We start from the raw sequence: 20209 nt of genomic DNA, 5'->3' as shown, positions 1-20209 counted from the left end.
TAACATTGACCTAACTTGAATTTTTGGCCTATGTGGAAAATGTATGGAAACGATGTCTTCCTATGAGAATGGAAAAGGGTATGTATAGATCCCTTGTTTATCTATCTTTGAGAATATATATTGCATGAGTGTAATGTATATGTGATGATCCACCATATATATGAGTTCTACATTATAGAAGTTGTTGACCTATTTTATTTAGTCAACCTAGTCAATGAACACCAATCAATGATTTGGTCATCTTGCATTGTTTGTTTTGACTCTAGTCGATGTGTTGTTTGACACACACTTGGTCATTATGTATTTGATTTTGACCTTTGGTCAATATATTCTATTGGGATTTGATTTTATTTTCTCAATGTCACTTGATACAATTGACTATGTGGCCTTTTTATCATCCATTTTACGTATCATATTGGTGTTGAAATCTGATTGAAAAGATCATTGTTGAGAAAGAGAGATTGTTGATGAAGAATATTTTCAATCATTGTTTTTTCATTGATTTTAAACTTGCTATTTGTTGGAGAGATAATTTCTTCTAAGATCCAAGTACTATCACTTAGTTGATTAACTAATAAGATTTAATCAATAAGATGTAACAAAATCACCTAAGGGAAAGTTTGAGTTATGATTATGTAATGAAGTACAAGGATCAATTAAGATAATGGTAAAATAATGTATTGATAATCTATCAGAGATTGGCTACACTTAGAAACCTTAGAAGAACAAGATATAACAAAATTGTTTGTAAAGCTTGACTAAATTCAATAGTGGGTGCCGAGAAAAGTTAGTTCATGTTGAGCAAAAAATTAGTTGGTGCTGAGTAAAAGCAAATGTGTCGAGTAACATGGTGCCAAGAAAAATGCAATAAGTTTCGAGCATTAGTAAAATTTAGTTGATGTCAAGTGAAATTTTTAATAGGTGCTAAGTGACATAGTATGTGCTGAGCATCATAAGATTACTAGTACTGAGCTATTGCATTATTTGAAAATTCAAGGATTTGCCAAATCTAAGCTAACAAGTTTGTTATCTTGAATTTTGTGAACTAGGTGGAAGATAAGGAGGATGAGTTGGTGGTACAAAATTTGAGGAACTAACCATTTTTAGGGGATTGCAGGTGGATTCTTCATGAAGTTTCTAGAAGAATCAAGATAAAGGGTAGATACATTGTATCTGACCTAATCCATTCAAACCCTAATCTAAATGAAAAAAATTAGAGCAGGAAAAGTATTCCAAATTCCTACTTAAGGAATGAGTAGTTAAGAAGCAAAGTGTGTGTGTTGGAGTGTGAAGAAGAGAAAAATATTGAGAAGGTCAAGAGGACCAAAGGAAGACTAGAGTATAGAGACTCTGCTTCGTCAAGTGACCACAAGAGTGATTGCATTGGCACAATGAGTAAGGAGACTCAAGGAGACAAAAGCTTAAGGAGTGGACAAGTTGTTAGAGCTGCAGAGATTGAAAGCCAAGTAGAATTGTGAACTTAATTGAGATCTAAAATCTGCAAGTTATGTTGTATGTTGTATTAGATCAAAAGCTATTATTGTTACTTTCTAACAATTGTATCAGTTAGGGAAAAATCCTTTGGACTAAAGTTGGTCTAATAGCCATTGAAAAATCCTTTAATAGTGTGGCATTCCATGTGAATGGCCTAAAGTCCTTTAACTAGGATCACTTCTAATAGGGTGATTGAAATCCCTTAACCAAGTCAAACTTAATAGTGTGTGTTGTAACCTTTAATAGGGTTGGCCTTTAATAGGGCATCACTTCAGAAGAGTGAGAAAGAAGCAGCATGTTATTGGAGGTTCTTCCCAAATTGGGTTTCCATGTAAATCACTATGTTATGTGTGGATATCTTTCATGTCTTTGCATGTTGATTTATCAATAACCTGCTAGTTAAAATGTTTAGCTTGGATGCATGAATAGTCAAATGGGTTCACTAGGCTAAGTGAAAAGTTTTATTGGGACATCTAGACCTTGAATAACTGATTTACCCCTCCTCTCAATTATTCTAAATAATTTCTAACAATTGGTATTAGATTCATCTAAAGATTGTACTAATTTGAAGGTACCAGAAACATAAAGATCAAGATGTCTAAGAGAGAAGTTCCCAAGCTCAATAGAGACAACTTCATTGCATAGAAAAGTCTAATGAAGCTACACCTTGGAGGAATATGTGACCATGCACAAACCTCAATCACACTAGAACATGTTGATCTAGTTGGTGTGCATACTGTTGAAGATATGAAGAAAAAGAAGGAGTACAACTAGACAATGTTGGAGATTTCCTTTGCCCTTAGTTATGTATAATTTGATGACATCAAGGGATGTAACACTACGTTCAAAATGTGGGATGCCCTATCAAATATCTATGGAGGAGATAAAAATTTCCAAAGAGCCAAGTCAGAAAGCCTCAAAGGAAAGTTTGACCACATGTGAATGGAGGAAGGTGAGAACATTGCTCAATATGCCTCTTGAATAAAAGAAGTTGTAAGTGCAATAAGAAGTTCTATTGGTCATTTAAATGATGAAACTATTCTTAGAAAAGTTTGAATGACCTTGGTACCTATTTATGCTATTAGAGTCTTAGCTATCCAAGAATTGAGGTGCATACTAGGAAAAAAACTAACTCTTGGAAGTTTAGTAGGAAGACTCATTACATTTGAGTTATCTAATTTTGACAACTACAAACCTAAGAGTCTCGAATATACTTTCAAGGCCAAGTTGTTGTTGAAAGAATCTAAAGAGGTGAAACCAAAGAAGAAGAAAAGAGAGATAAAATATGCATCTAGTGATAGAAATATAGATGAAGAAGGTGTTGAACAATTGGAAGCATTGCTAGCTAGAAGATTTCATAGAGGCAAAGGTAAATTCAAAAGTAGGCTGCCTATCATTTGTTTTAATTGCAATGAAGTTGGTCACATTGCAGCAAGATGTACACAAAAGAAGAACTACAGAGAAGGCAACAAGTACAACAATAGAAGAGAAGATGATGGCAGAGATTACAAAGACAAATGCAAGAAGTGCTACATTGTTGAAGAAGATGATTCTGATGAAAATGAAGATGAGGTGGTCTATGTTGCTATGAAGGATGAGTTAGATGAATATGAAGCAACAACACTTGTAACCTATGTGAACAAGAATGATAAATGGATCATAGACAGTGGATGCTCACATCACATGATAGGAGATAAAAGTAAGTTTGTTACCTTAACTTAGTATGATGGAAATAGTGTTAGATTTGGAAATGATGCCCCATGTATGATTAAAGGAAAAGGTTTCATTAATGTTATAGAGAAGATTTCATGTGATAATGCATATTATGTTGAAGGACTAAACTATAATCTACTGAGTGTGTCATAGTTAAGCAATTTAGGTTGCAAAGTAGAGCTTGGGAATAAAACTGCCAAGATCTATGACACTGATGGAAATCTGATATGAAAAGGAGACCAAACTAGGAGTAATATATTTTACCTAGATATAGAGGATGTTTCCTATCTTATTGTAAGACTAGATGATGTATGGTAATGGCATAAAAGGCTATGTCATGTCAACTTTGACAAATTGATTAACATCAGCAATATAAAGAAAGTTAGAGGTTTGCCTAAACTGAAAAAGCCTGACATTGCAATGTGCAAACAATGTCAGCTAGGAAAGATGACCAAGTCAAGTTTCAAAAGCAAAACCAATACTTTCAAAGAAGTATTGGAGATAGTCCATACTAACTTATGTGGTCAAATAGAAGTGCAAAGTTACACAGGAGATAGATATATAATGATGTTTGTTGATGATTACTCTAGGATGATGACTGTCATGTTTTTAAAGAAAAAAATTGATGCTTTTCAAATATTTAAGTGGTATTTGGCTAGGGTTGAGAAAGAAGCAGGAAAGAGTCTAAAGTGTCTAAGATTAGATTGAGGAGAGAGTTCACATCAAGAAAATTTGAAATGTTTTGCAATGATAAAGAAATCAAAAGACAAATTTCTACACCAAGAACCCCTCCATAGAATGGAATTGTTGAGAGAATAAATAGATCAGTGATGGATTGTGCTAGAACACTAATGATGGAGAAGAATGTTGCTCTAAAGTACTAGAGAGAAGCTGTAAGTATAGCTGTCTACACCCTGAACTGAGTACAAATCAAGAAAGGTACAAATGGAACACCTTTTGAATTATGATATGGTCACTCACCAAATGTCAAACATTTCAAATTATTTGGTAGGAAATGCTATATTCTTAAGGATACTAGAAATGGTAAATTTGATGCAAAAAGTGATGAAGGAATATTCCTTGATTATTCCAAAAGAAGTAAAGCATATAGTCTTTGAACACTAACACTAACAAAATTTAGAAAGTGCAAATGTAAATGTTGATGAATACGTAGAAGTACATGATGATGAACCCACAAAAAGGCCAGAAGAATAAAAATCATTTGTATACTTCTATGAAGGAATTCTTGTTAAAGAAGAAGTTGCCAATCAAATTGGGAATCAACAACAAGTTTTAGTAATTGCTGAGTCATAGCTAGTAAATGTCGAGTTGCAGAATGAAGAAAATGCATATTCTAATTCTAAAGTTAGCATACATGAAAAAGATGTTGAGTTAACTGAAAGACATGTGCACATCGATTTTCAAGTTGAAAAACCGAACAAGGAAACAAGGATAGAACCAAGACTATCTAAGTATGTCAGAAGACATCACCCTACTGAATAGATCATTGGAAATAGAGATACAAAACCAATGACAAGGAATAGACTAAGGAGTGAATCATGCTTGCTGAGCTAGAAAGAACCTAAAACATTGAGAGATGCACTAGAAAATGATGATTGGTACAAGGCCATGGAAGAGGAAATTGAATAGATAGAGAAAAAAAGAAATGTGGAGTTTAGTTCCAAGACCAACTGATAAAAATGTGATTGATACCAAGTCGGTGTTTAGGAACAAGCTAGATGAAAATGGTGAGATCTTTGCAAAGGATATGCACAAGAAGAAAGAATAGATTATGGGGAAACATTTGCCCCTGCAGCAAGGATGGAAGGAGTAAGAACATTACTTGCATATGTTGCCTACAAAGGATATAAAGTCTACCAAATGGATGTCAAGTCTACATTTCTAAATGGTATATTGGAAGAGTAAGTCTACATAGAACAACTAGGAGGATTTTTGGATGACAACAACAAGGATATAGTGTGTAAACTATGTAAAGCACTCTATGGGCTAAAAAAAGCACCAAGATCATGGTATGAGAGGCTTCACAAATATCTTGTGAAGATTGAATTTGAAAGAATAGATGATAACAACAATCTATACATCAAAGAAGAAAAAGGGAAAGACATACTATTATTTGAAATCTTTGTTGATGACATAATATTTGGAGGAAAAGATGCTCTATGCAAGGATTTTTCCAATTAGATGAAGCATGAGTATGAGATGTCAATTTTTGGTGAAATAAATTTCTTTGTTGGCTTGCAAGTTTATCAACTAAAGCATGGCATATTTGTTACCCAGTCAAACTTTTGGACTGGAAGACTCAAAACCTGTGAGTACACCTATGATAACATGACATAAGTTATCAAAGAATGATGAATTAGCTAAAAGTAAATCAGACACTATAAAGGTCAATGATTGGTAAGTTACAATATGTTGTACATAGTAGACCTAATATTGCATTGTCTGTTGGAACAATTGCAAGATTTTTCGCAAATCCAAGAGAAAATCATCTTATGGCAGTAAAGAGGATAATGAAGTACCTAAAAGGAATAGATGACTTTGGGCTATACTATAAGTGAAATGAAAAATTTGAACTAAGAACCTACACTAATGCAAATTGGGGAGGAAATATAGATGACAGGAAAAGCACCAATGGAAGAGCGCTCTTTTTAGGTAGAAGACTAGTTACCTAGACTACTAAAAAATAAATTTGTACCTCACAGTCCATAGCTGAACCTAAATATGTTGTTGCTACCATAACTTGTACCAATATTGTATTGATCAAGCATCTAATTAAAGGTATGAAGGAGGAGATAATTGAACTTGTGATACTTTATTGTGATAATACTAGTGCTATTAAAATATCAAACAATCATGTGATGCATGCCAAAACAAAGCACAATGCAATTAAGTATCACTATGTAAGAGAACTGGTGGAAGACAAAGAGGTGAAGATGGAATATGTTAATTCAAAGGAACAAATTTTTGACATCTTCACAAAACCATTACCTAAAGATGCATTTGAATATCTTAGAGGTAAGTTGGGGGTGATACCCCTATCCAAAATTGTTTGAGCAACAATAGAACTGCCCTACATCAAATAAGATGATTTCTGAGAATTATAAATTGATGCAGAGGATCATGCTTCAAGTTTTTCCTTGACATAATCAAAGTACTAAAATTCCAAAATAGTCACAAGCAAGGTGACAAAGGGAGGAAATGAAGTTACTACAAAAGCTATATTTGTATGATAAAATGTTGAGATAATATGTCTTTGGCATTGTTGTTAGAGAGGGAGAAATAGCAGAAACTCATCAATTATGAAGGATCAAAAGAAGAGAGGGAGAAATATTAGAAAAGAAAGAGGATTAGCAACTAAGAGGGAGAAAATAGCTCAAATAGAAATCAATTAGGATGAAAAGATTAGAGAGAGAGAGTAGAACAAAAAAATAGTGTATCAGCAAACGACATGATTACCCTAATACTTTGAAAGAGGGAGTCATAAGAAATTGGAAGATGTTGATAGAAGGAACAATTCTAGATAAAAGATTTATTTTTGGCATTTGCCTTACTATTTTGACCTAGTTAATATTTAGGTGACTTGGTTGATCAATTTGATTTTCCATCAATGCTAAAGAGGGAGATTGTTGAAATCTAAATGAAAAGATCATTGTTGAGAAAGAAAAAGATTGTTGATGAAGAATGTTTTTAATCATTGTTTTGTCACTGATGTCAAACTTGTTATTTGCTAGAGAGACAATTTCTTATAAGATCAAAGTACTATCACTTAGTTGATTAATGAAGAAGATTTAATCAATAAGATGTAAAAAAAGCACCTAAGGGAAAGGTTGAGTTATGATTATGCAATGAAGTACAAGGATCAGTTAAGAAAATGGTAAAATAATGTATTGATAATCTATTAGAGATTGGCTACACTTAGAAACCTTAGAAGAAAAAAATGTAACAAAAATTTCTACAAATCTTGACTAAATTCCATAGTGCATGCCAAGAAAAGTTAGTTCATGCCGAGCAAAAAATTAGTTGGTGCCAAGTAAAAGAAAATTCTAGCATGTGCCGAGTAACATTGTTGGTGCTGACAAAAATGCAATAGATGTTGAGCATCCATAAAATGTAGTTGATGCCGAGTGAAATTTTGATAGGTGCCAAGTAAAATAGTATGTGCCAAGCATGAGAAGATTAATAGTGCCGAGCTATTGCATTATTTGAAAAGTCAAAGGTTTTCCAAATCTAAGCTAGTAAGTTTATTATCTTGAATTTTTTGAATCAACTAGTAAGTTTATTATCTTGAATTTTGTGAACTAGGTGGAAGATAAGGATGAATAGTTGGTGGTACAAAATTTGAGGTTAATCATTTTTAGTTGATTGCAAGTGGATTCTACATGAAGTTTCTAGAAGAATCAAGATAAAGGATAGATACATTGTATCTAACCTAATCCATTCAAACCCTAATCTAAATGAGAGAAATTAGAGTGGGAAAAGTATTCCAAATTCCTACTTAAGGAATGATTGGTTAAGAAGAAAAGTGTGTGTGCTAGAGTGTGAAGAAGAGCAAAAAATTGAGGAGGTCAAGAGGACCAAAGGAAGAATAGAGTACAGAGACTTTTCTTCCTCAAGTGACCACAAGAGTGACTACATTGGCAAAATAAGCAAGGAGACTCAAGGAGAGAAAAGCTTGAGGAGTGGACAAACTGTCAAAGCTATAGAGACTGAAAGCCAAGAAAAATTGTGAATTGAATTGAGATCTAAAATTTGCAAGTTATGTTGTAAGTTGTATTAGATCAAAAGCCCTTATTGTTATTCTCTTACAATTATATCAGTCAGGGAAAAAGCCTTTGGACTAAGGTTGGTCTAACAGCCATTGAGAAATCCTTTAACAAGGTGGCATTCCATGTGAATGGTCTAAAGTCCTTTAACCAAGCTCACTTATAATAGGGTGATTAAAATCCCTTAACTAGGTCACACTTAACAGTGTGTGTTGTAACCTTTAACAAGGTTGGCCTTTCACAAGGCATCACTTAGAAGAGTGAGAAAGAAGTAGCATGTTACCAGTGATTTTTCCAAATTTGGTTTCCATGTAAATCATTGTGTTATGTGTGTTGATATTTCACGTCTTATTGCTACATGTTTATTTATTAGTAACCTGCTAGCTAGAATGTTTAGCTTAGATGCATGAATAGCCAAATGGGTTCACTAGGCTGAATGAAAAGTTTTATTGGGACATCTGGACCTTGAATAACTAATTCACAACCCCCCTCCACCCCCATCCTCTTAGTTATTCTAAATAATTTCTAACAATTGGTTGGATATATACTATCTTATACTGTCAGTTTGGAGCTAAATGATGTACTTTGATGTTACATGTCAACTTTTGCAAGCATTTAGATGCATGATGACGATTAAATGTTAATGAGTACATGAATAATGTTATATGTAGATGTTGTTATATTTCATGATGATGAAATAGATGTAATTGCATTATTTAATCATGTTTTGTGGACACTGACCTATTGATGTGGACACATACTCATGTAGTAAGAACCACATGTTAGATGGTACAGATGGTTGATTATTGTGTTATGCATAATCTAGATATGACTAAAAGATGACTTGAGAAGTAAAAATTAAGGGAAAATTGTTGACTCTGGATAAATTTAATTTGATCTCCTTGAGCTACTGACATTTTAAATGAGGTAAAAAAATTGTGAGTGCATATGAATGAGTATGACAGGAAATGGATATGAAATATGTACGAGCAAGGTCAAATCTATGTGATGCAAAGGTATAATAAGTAAGCACAAGTACATGTTACTTAATTTTGAGAGTTCTTGGGATAAGAAAGTAATTAATGTGAAATTCTTTGAGTATTTAATTGAATTGTGATATATGTTGGACTAACATTTTGGTGTTGTTCCTGTGATATAATAGAGGGAATGACACAACATAAGGAATGGGGAATATTGTTGGAGAGAAGTAATTCTAACCTTGTAAAACTAAAGCATGGTAATGGAATTCACACACACTCACATATAAAAAGTCTAATATGCATGTGCTTCAAGTTTATGTTTATCATCCATGGTTATATTTAATGCACTATATGTTATCTTTGTCCTTGAAATTCATGTGTTCATTTGATTTGAATGAATTCAAATGAAACTTATATGCTATAATTAAGCTAATGAAATGTTGACACTATTATTAGAAGGAAGTCAAATTGTTGATAGAATTGAACATATTCATTATTGTGAGTAATGGAAGTTAGACTTTGACCTTATTAATTTGAGTTTGTGAAAATCTTTAGGTATGATTTCTATTTTTTATATATCTCTGCATCGAGACAATGCATTTTCTAAGAAGGGAAAGATGTCACAACTGATATTTTAACTTTTGAAATTATCACTCATTGTAGGAGTTGATGAAATCCAACTCCATAACTCATCAAGATCACTTGCATGCAAATAACCTGTCAAATGGATACTAAGGAAGGAAGAGGTGGAGCTTGGAAAAACCCTAAACGGACTTGAGAGAGAACATATTGCAAAAAAATGAAAATGTGTTGTGAGATACAATAAGAGAGCCCTAATATAAAGGCCTCATGGAAGCTTGTAGAACAAGCTAGAAAGTGGTAGAAGATAAGGTTGACAACTAAGCATCCACAAAAAGGTGGAACATGCTAGAAGGGAACAAAATCCCATGTTGTCAACAACTCATCACTACAACTATTAACTACTAAATATCAAATAAATGTATTAACATAAGTAAGATTAAGTAAATAGAATAAATAATAAATAAATAATTATTTACTCTAACACCCCCCATAAGTGCAACTTAGGGGAATGCCTTAAGCTCACAAAACTAAGATGAAATGTAGAATGGGTCCTGGCAACGAGACCATGTTAGGTACTCATGTACAATGCAAATAAATGCAACTTCTAAAAATAGGGAAAAAGAGAAAACCACGTGGGAAAAACCCTCCCCCAAAAAGAAGTACCTAGTGAAGAACTAAAGAAGCCTCCAACTACATAAATGTCCCATAAAATAGGAATAAAGAGTGATCATGAAGAGCATCACTAAAGCATGAAGAAGCCAAAAATTCTACCATCAAAAAGAAACTCCTGATCTGAAGAACCTCCATGGAAGAAGAAGGCATGAACCGAGCATGTCTATATGGGAGATGATCCATCTCACCGAAATGCATAAGCAACCAGCCACCACAATTGCCTTGTATATAGGATCAACCACTGAACATAGCTCACACTATCAAACCATCAAACCATAGATGCATTAGAACAATAGAATAACCCCCCTTTGATGCAGATGAGGTGAGATGACAAGCAACTGAGAAGGTGGGCCAAAATCCTCTGCAGATAGAACCAAGAACGATGAGACAAAGAAGAGGTACAAACACCTATAAAGACACGGTCGCACCGATGCTGCATGGGAAAATAAAAGGAAGAAGGCCAAAAATAGCAAACAACTATCCCCCCCATGGTGCTTTATAAAATAGTGCAAGTACAACTATCTCAAAACAATGTTCATCACTTTATCTCAGTGTGTATACATAAAAGTGCTTACAAATGATGTCTATAGTGATTAGAAAATAAAATATGCCAATACAAAAGACAATACAATGCAAAACAAAATATTTCATGCCTTGAAAATGATCCTTAGACCTAAAACACCCAAGATATCTACCATAGAGAAAAAATTCCAAAAACATGATAGAAAGAGTATGGGGTAGAATCTAATGAAAAAGACCACATTTCTGAAAAGGTGACAAAATTAACTTTCCAAAAATATAATGTTTTCAAAAAATGGATGTGGGACGCAAAAGATATGCATGCCAGAGTTAAACATAAAACTTTAGACTTCAACTACAAAAATGAGCAACAATACTACATCAAAACCTAAAAATACCTACACTACTGTCTCCATCTCAGAACCAGCTTTATGGTGCTTCTTTCAAATCAAAAAAATACCTTTGTATGCTCAAGATATGGCCAAAAATTCACAAGTAGGTCAAAATGACTCTAGAGAGCCTAGTAGAGGTGTTAATGTAGGATGACATCCTGCTAACGTTAGTAGACTACTAGAAAAAATTTGATAGCTTTGTAGCTCTCACAACAAAAAATATGCCACATGGATGCTATATGGCAAAGGGCTAACGTGGTGCAGGTGACGTGGTAGGGCTATGTGGCAATGCCAACATGGCACCCGTGTCATGTGGCACCTGCGGATTCAGCCAACTATGCTGAACTCCATGTGGCTACTGACTATAACTGAGGTGGCACTGGAGTAAAAGAGAGGTAGTGTAGTCTGGCAAAGGTGGCACAAACAAAAGGGAGATGCTAGTAGCACCACTGGAAGGAGTGGAGGGTAGGTGGCAGTTGGGCCGTGGAGGTTCTGTTGTCGCGCAACCGCCTGTGGTGGCTCCCAAGCTATGCGACGGTGGTGCAGTGGTGGTACAATGGTGGCTGCCCAGCTGTGGCCAAATTATTTTATTATTTATTTTGTTTGCACTGTTCATTCGTACAGCCATATCGCAAACCCTACAAGCAAAATTTTTTTGCCTCCCGGAGCTCTATCTCCAAAATCCACAATATTTATATGAATCTTGACTATAAATGACCTTTCAAATCCAATGGCAGTGTCTGTCTGGGCCCAAAGTGCTCCAAAAAAATGCTCTTCCACTAGATTGAAGGAAAATGCATAAACAAACTAGGGTTTGAGTCTTTGAATCATGGCTTCAAAGAGCCTTCAACAAAGTAGCAGTATGGAGGCTCTAATACCATGTAGGATATGATGAAATCCAACTCCACAACTCACCAATATCATCTACATGCAAATAACCCGTCGAAAGTAAACCAATGAAGGAAGAGATGGAGCTTGGAAAAACCCTAAACGGACTTGAGAGAGAACATATTGCAAAATAATGAAAATACGTTGTGAGATACAATGAGCGAGCCCAAATATAAAGGCCTCATGGAAGCTTGTAGAACAAGCTGAAAAGTGGTAGAAGATAAGGTTGACAACTAAGCATCCACAAAAAGGTGGAACATGCTAGAAGGGAACAAACTCCCATTTTGTCAAAAACTCATCACTACAACTATTAACTACTAAATATTAAATAAATGCATTAACCTAAGTAAGCTTAAGTAAATAGAATAAATAATTAATAATTAATTATTTACTCTAACATTCTTGCCACTTGTAATTTTGCCAAATTTATTTTATCCTTTATTAAATAAAATCAAATAACTTTTCATGTAAGCACTATTGGTGAATGGTTAATAAGGTAAAAAAAAATTTCAGATGATTAAGGGTAGTTTTAATATTAAGTGTTTAAAAATATACCCACCACATCCACTCTTTTTCCATCAGTTTTGGCATAGTTCTTATAACTATCTTGTGGGCAATGGGAATTTTTTGAGTATGAAACAACAACTTATAGAAGTCACACTCTATTTCCTTTAATCACCAATTTCTATTGGGGAAAAGAGTTCATTTGAGGATTAGCTTGATTTTATGAACTTTTTGATGTTGTTTCTATGGTTGCTCCGATTTTCTTTCTGTTGTATGAATGTGTCATAGTGGTTGATTGTTGAGATTTATAGTGGCTAGTAACATGGATCCTAAAGCAGGAATTGATAAGCTAAATGACTCTAAGTTTTGGCACAATAAAAGGTCTATTCATCTTTTAGGGAAGGAAATTGGGAAAATCTAGAGGAGATTGGGAACTAATAATGGAATTCAATATCTTCAACAAGCTACCAAGTTCCTTATATTTAGTTAATTTTTACTTGATGTAAACTTGGTAATTAAATACACTAGTGCTTGTGTGATTTAAAGTTGGTAATTATATAGTAGTGCTTATGTTGTATCTTGCAATAGTAATATGATGTTGCACAATATTACAAAACCTCATTTCTTCTTCCATATGAAACCATAGTTAATTATTGAATGTGCATCTAAATTTAATCTTTTTGTTCTTAGCTTGACATATTTCAAAATCCTTGTTTTTTTGTATTGAGTAATTTGCTAAGTTGGGAATACAAAGGATTTATTAGTAATTTATGTTCTTTGCATCTTTAAATGTTGCATCGTAACTTCTTTTGCAAAATCTTTTGGGGTGGGTTTTGAGTATAGATAGATTCATAAAACCTTCTATTATTTGATTTAGCTTAGTTTCTACCACTAGTAAGATTAGTGAGATGAACCAAATTCATTTTTGAGCCTTTTTAGCTATTGGTTGCTATAAAAAATTTCACGTTGCCAAGAAAATATAGGAAATGCATTATTCCAGTTGGACAAACAAACTTTAATGCTTTATTAGTTTTTCTATGATAAAAGCTCTAGAATTTGTGTAGACTGGAAAAGGGGGTTAGTTATTAACTCAAACCTATTAATTATTGATAGATGTTGAAACATACTAAATTCTTCATGAGTTAGAGTGATTTTCCTTTTAGTTTCTTCTTGCAGTTACAAGTATAAGCATCTGATATTGTGACTTCACCTTTCTCAACCAACATGGCTAACCTTTTTTCCATCCTTATTTCGAAGGAAGCAAGTTTATTTGTTGTTATGGAATTCTCAATAAGTATGAAATTAAACTCTCAAATGTTTAGAGAATTTTCCCTATTTTGCCCTCATTAAACAACTATGGTTTGAAATTTTGGTTTTGTTTTTCCCGTTTTCCATTGCAAGGAACATTAACTTTAACATGACTTCATATCTAATGATTGTCAATTTATTTAAATTAAAAATCAAAATCATCACTTAGTGTGATGAAGAAAAAGAAGAAAATTAATGAACTAAAATAAATACCAAATTTATGAATTGGTATTTCTTAATTTGTTTTCAGTGGGATTGAATAGCTTAGGGGCAATTAGATATACACTGTTAGAAAAGTTATTGGTTAAGCCAGTGTAAATAAATGGGTTCTATATAAGGGTACTTGAATGTTTAACAATGTTAGCTTAGTTGTAATGCCAAAAATAATGTGTCCTTATACTTTCTTTTGGTTATGTCTTCTTACTTTTATGATGTTGAACTATGATAAATGTTTCTCATTGATCATTATGTTTTAAATTTTGATTCAGCTTGGTTTCTACCACTAGTAAGATTAGTGAGATGGTATTAGTTCTTTTTACAAAATTAACTTTCTTTGAGAGTGAGATTGTTCTTATCATTATACTATATTTACAATGGGCATCTTGATATATATGTAGTTCATGATTAGTTGTATGTTGATTTAAGCATAGTTAGTGTTTCATGCACCTTGAAGTACTTTTCTTATAAGACATTTGTGGACTAAAATAATGGTACTCAATTATCACTTATCTCTATCTATAATAGAGATTGTTTATAATAAGGATGTGTCATGTTATCTATTCTAAGAGAAAGATTGAATCGGAAGGGTACTAAATATGAGCATATTTCTCTATTGCTGAAAATATCACTATATACACATGTTGGGAGTTGATTATTTCCAGGAAGTGGCTTTGATTTGAAAGTAACTACATTTTTATTTCTTTTATATGTGCATCTTGTGTAGTGGTATTTTATGATATCAGATCAAGATATGATGATATATTTGGAATATTATTTAATGGAGGAAGAGTGTCATTCATACTAGAGAGGATAAATATTTTATTTGATGCACACAATCCCATTATGTGGCTTTTAAATTTGATTTGATTGGTCCTCAATATTTGTTAATACTAGAGAGAAGAAATAATGTATTACACAATTAGTAATATAATAAATCCACAATCAAATCTAGAAAATTATAGAAATGATAAACTATTTTGAGAATATAATACATCCACAGTGTAATTCATAAAATTATGTAATATTATTAATGATAAATTAGTTAGTGAACAACTCTAAGAAGTACAAACATCCAATGAGGATACATGTAATCCTATTATGGCTGATATGCTCTATAGGCTATATTGTAGATATTGGAATAAAGAATACCCATCTCATCACTTGTGTTAATGAGAAAGATGCATTGTAACATAGACTGACATTTGTTCCCAACAAACCATGTCACAACAACTGATATTATCTTGACTAGTGGCACTACACAAAGACAATAATGTAAAGTAACTAAGTCAATAAACCAAGATCAATTTGTACATAATACTATTGTTCATATATTAATTAGAGGAATTCAATATAATCACAGAATACACTAAGTTTAAACAACCAAAATTGAGTTGCATTGAGTGGTATTATCAATATATCTACACCCTTTAATATCATCAAATCAACTTGCATGATTCTTTCCAACATATCAAAAGTAGAAGAGATAATCTATGTTGTTAAAGGGGATATAACAATTATTCCTTGTAGTTATTGTAGTTGATGATATAAGATGGTTCATGAAAAGGAAATATCAAAAACATATGTCATGGACAACTAATCTTATAGAGAACCACACAAGGGACATCACAATCTCTTGGACAACATACACCTGGGTAATACATTTGTTTTTTCTCTGATTTAGGAGATCAGAGTCACTTGTCTACATCAATTTAATTTAAGTTAAAAATATATATATTGTCATCTCATCAATATCTTGAAAATAAATAAATATATTGTCATCTCATCAATATCTTGAAAATAAGAATAATTAAATAAAATTATAATATTTAAGAAAAGAAGCTAAAGGAAAAATCTGATGCCAATCAACTTAAAGAATTGATAATACTCTATAGTGAAGCATTTCGAGCATTTCTCTCTAGCATTGGATGGAAGATTAAGACTTGTGTATAATATCTTATGTCTCTAAGGAAAAAGTATTGACTATGAAACATAGAATAATATACAACTAGCTTATATATACCTATATATATTTTGTCAAAAGTAATCATTCTTGAGGTGCCTGTTTTCATTTAATCCCAAGGTTATTTTTTCTTAATTGAGATTTATTAAAATATATTAATTATACATATATATAGTATTTGATAGTAAATATATTAATTATAAATATATATATATATATATATATATATATATATATATATATATATTTATATTTATGTACTATTTTCCTTTTTTCTTGAATATTTTTTTATTTTAAGTTCTTTTTTGTGTAAAATAAATCAACAATTATTATTTTTTAAATATGTAACTCAAATTGAAATAGAATGTTTCTATTTGTTTTCTAGAAATCTGAATCTTTATTACCTTTTCAAATTTATTAGCAACATGTAAGAAAGATTAATTATTGTAATAGAAATTTTATATTTTTTATAATTTTTTTTTTTCCATTTAGAATCTTTCTTATTCTTTCTAAAATTTAGACGCAACCACATTTCAGAATTAAGAATATTTTACAAATTTTAATATTTTTCAATATAAAATATCTTAAAATTTTAAAATTAAAATAAATTGTATTTTATTTAATAGATCATTCATTTTAGTGAGAGTTTAATAAATTTTATACAAAAATAATATAATTTAAAATAAATACAATAAGTTAATAGAAAAAATCTTCTATATCATCTATTGACTTCAATAAATATTATAATTTATAAGAAGAGAAATCTCCTACTTATAATATATATTCATTCACTTCATTAATATTAATAAACTACTATTATTTTAATTTTTATATGAGATAATAATAATTTAAAAATAGAAAAAATATAATGGCAATCTAGAAATGAAGGTATCAATTGGAAAACAATATAACATAGAACAAAGGAAAATCATAACCTTTGTATCATGCAACTCAATATTTACAAAAAAAGACAATTATCATTATGAATAATGTAATTAAAATGAAAGAAGAATCTAGAATGAAGTGCACGATCTTGAGCATTGGAGCCATCAAGTTACGCCTATTATATCTTCCAATTATTAAAATCAAAATAACTTCTTCTTAAAATTCCCCATCCATTTACATCTGCAATCTTCTTGCAAACCAAAAATGTTACCACCAACATCGGTGTTGTCTTGTAGAGGCTTTAGCGTTTCCTCCTTCAAGAATGTCCATGTCAAGTGTGCCTTTCAATTTCAACCATAACCCATCATCTATAGTTTGTCCTGACTCTATGTAGTAGCCTCGTGCTAATATGGTGCTCCCTCTAGCAATAAAAAGGAAGAGGGAGACAAATAGCGACTATGTGTAGAGATGGAGAAATGAGATGTTGAGTTGCAACCTTATCTTACATGCACAGTCAAATTGATTTTTTTGAAAGATTCGAGACTGTAAGATGAAATACACCATCTTATGAAACAACTTTTTTTTTGGAATAATATTCTACATGTCTTAGGAAAAATAGATACATGCATTCCTAGATTGAAAGACTAAAATTTAAAATTTTAAGAATAAGAATAAGATTCAAACACAATCTTATCAATCATATTATTTTCTATGCACGTGCAGAATTGGAATATAATCAAATCTTTGAAATAAATGCAATCAGAAAGTTTACAGAGAAGTTATTTGCATCTACAAAAATGTAAAAAGAATCGTTTTTAGTAAGAAGAATACAACCGAGCTACTCATAGACATAATATAACTAATTAAAAATAAAGTAAAAATAGTTTAATACCCTTTACAAAAGATTTCAAAGAAAGAAATTTCCAAAGAGAATATAAAAAATACAACCATAAAAGATGCAAATTAGAAGCAAAGTAAGCTCTATGATAACATTTGGTTGGTAGAGCCTACTCCAACCTTAACAAAAGCTTGTCACTTCCCAAAGGCTCTGATTATTTGTGGAAAGGTTATCTAGATGATAGATGTTTGATGGTTAGCATTTATTGTGTTGAAGAAGGAAAATAACCAATTTTTTGGTGTGCGTGTAGATATAAATGCTAATCAAAATTCTTAGTCTCAACTAAGCTAATGATCTTCCACACTCCCATGTGTTATCTCTTCCATTGTCAGGCACTATGTAATAAGTTGATTTGCATGGGATAAAACTTGGACCTTCTACCTCACCACATGCAACGATTGTGGTTAACACTATCTTTTAAGCCAGCCTTAGTATTCCTTATCATATGTAATCGAAAACACATTTAGTGCCCTTCCTTAGATTCATGTGGAACACTTGGTTGTAGAATATGGAAGCTTTCATTTTTCTACACTTTTTTTCATATAACCTCCTATATGAAGGATTTACCGCCTCTCATTTTTACTAATAAATGAAATTATATATTTTAAATTAATAATTGATAACTACTTTTTCTTCAAAATTATAAAGAAAAAGTAAAAAATAATAATTTTTTTCCATTTTTTTGGGCATCCTTTTATTTTGGCATGGTCATGTGTCACCATATTATTTTGAGGCCTATTATTCTGGGGCCTACTATTTTGAGATGACCATATGTCACCCTTTTTTTTTGGGAATCCATTTTATTTTATTATTAAAAAATGAATTTATAAATACCTTTTTAATTAAAATAGTTTGTAACCACTTGATTTTCTTCTTAATTGAAAAGGAATCTCTTTTGACATATTATCTACTTGGATTTGGATTTGTGCTACCATTGTATAGATGCCTCTCTACATAAATATAAAATAGAGACTTTATGATATGGTGAGGAAGAAAAATTAAAACATTTATAAGTCACACCTATTTATAGGAGAAGACTATAGTTTTTGATCAACTATTTTTTATTAATCTACGTTTTAGTACTTGTGTTGTTTTCAAAATTTTCTCTTTATACTATGGTTAGAGTAAAACTTCGTATTAAATGAAAATTGTGAATTTAATTTTCTACTTTTCTATTGGATGTGTCCATTTTTTCGGCATTCTTTTCATTTTCTATGAAGGAAATTTAAGTAAAAATGAAGTTGTGACATTTAGCAAAGGCTATTTAGTATGGATAATAGTGCCTGAATCAATTTTATCTATAATATTCTTTGCATCAATTTTGTGTATGCTCTATTTTTATTTTTCCAAATTTATGTATTTGGTAACTTTAATAAGTTTCATTAATTAGTGTTATAATAGTAAATATGTATTTTAATTTTTTTTATGTAATTAGTAGTATTCATAATCATTGTAATTGTGAACTATAAAATATTTGTTATTAACTTTTCAGATTATATTTTAAGATTCAATAAATTTTATTCTTCATAAAATTTGATTATAAAATAATTGAAAGCTTAAATTTTAAATGATAAATACTAACTATTAAATTCAATTCTTTTTAAAAATATTTTACATAAATATACATTTTTGTATTTAAAAAATGATAATTTTGTTATAAAATTTTCTCTCTATATCTTCTTAATTTTTTTCACTCTTGATTTATATTTGTTTTTATTTTTTACTTCCACTTTCATCTATACATTGCATGAGGTGGGACTCTATCTTGCAGAGGTATTGTTTAGAATTATTGGTTAAATAAATTATATTCTTAGGAGGGACATTATGTTACAGTGGGGGTTGATAACTAGTGGAGATAAATGAGATAGGAAAACTGACATATTAAATGTTGGTGCCAATGATGCACAATATATATTAAAATGATATGGAATAAGAGTCTAGAGGACAAGGATATGTTTATTTCCTAAGAGACCAAGGACTCTCAAGAAGGATGATGATAGAATCTCAACAAGCCAAGATCACATCCACTTATTATATTTGAAGGTCCTTGTAATCTATTAGAAATAGTCTTACAAATTATTCAGAGATATAAATTTTATTATGTAAATTTGAATTAATGAAGAGACAATCCAAGTGATTCTTATAGCCTCATGAAAATATAATTAGTCTTGGTGACTAATTTTGTGTACATGGATATCTACATTTGAGGCAATCTCTAATGATAATGAATAGTTGATTCATCATATCTCATCATTCAAGGCAAGAGATATTCACCACCTCCTTGATAGGAACCTCACCCTTATATATTTCTTCCTAGAATAGGATTTTTCTACCATTTCTCATTTGGGTTCTACTACCTCTTCTAATCATGCCCTTGTTTTTAAAATGTTCTTCCAAAGAATAGAGATACC

Source organism: Cupressus sempervirens, chromosome 8 (assembly GCF_028749045.1).
Source record: "Cupressus sempervirens isolate cs-2001-9-10 chromosome 8, ASM2874904v1, whole genome shotgun sequence".
NCBI lineage: Eukaryota > Viridiplantae > Streptophyta > Pinopsida > Cupressales > Cupressaceae > Cupressus > Cupressus sempervirens.
This window is presented reverse-complemented; position numbering follows the sequence as displayed.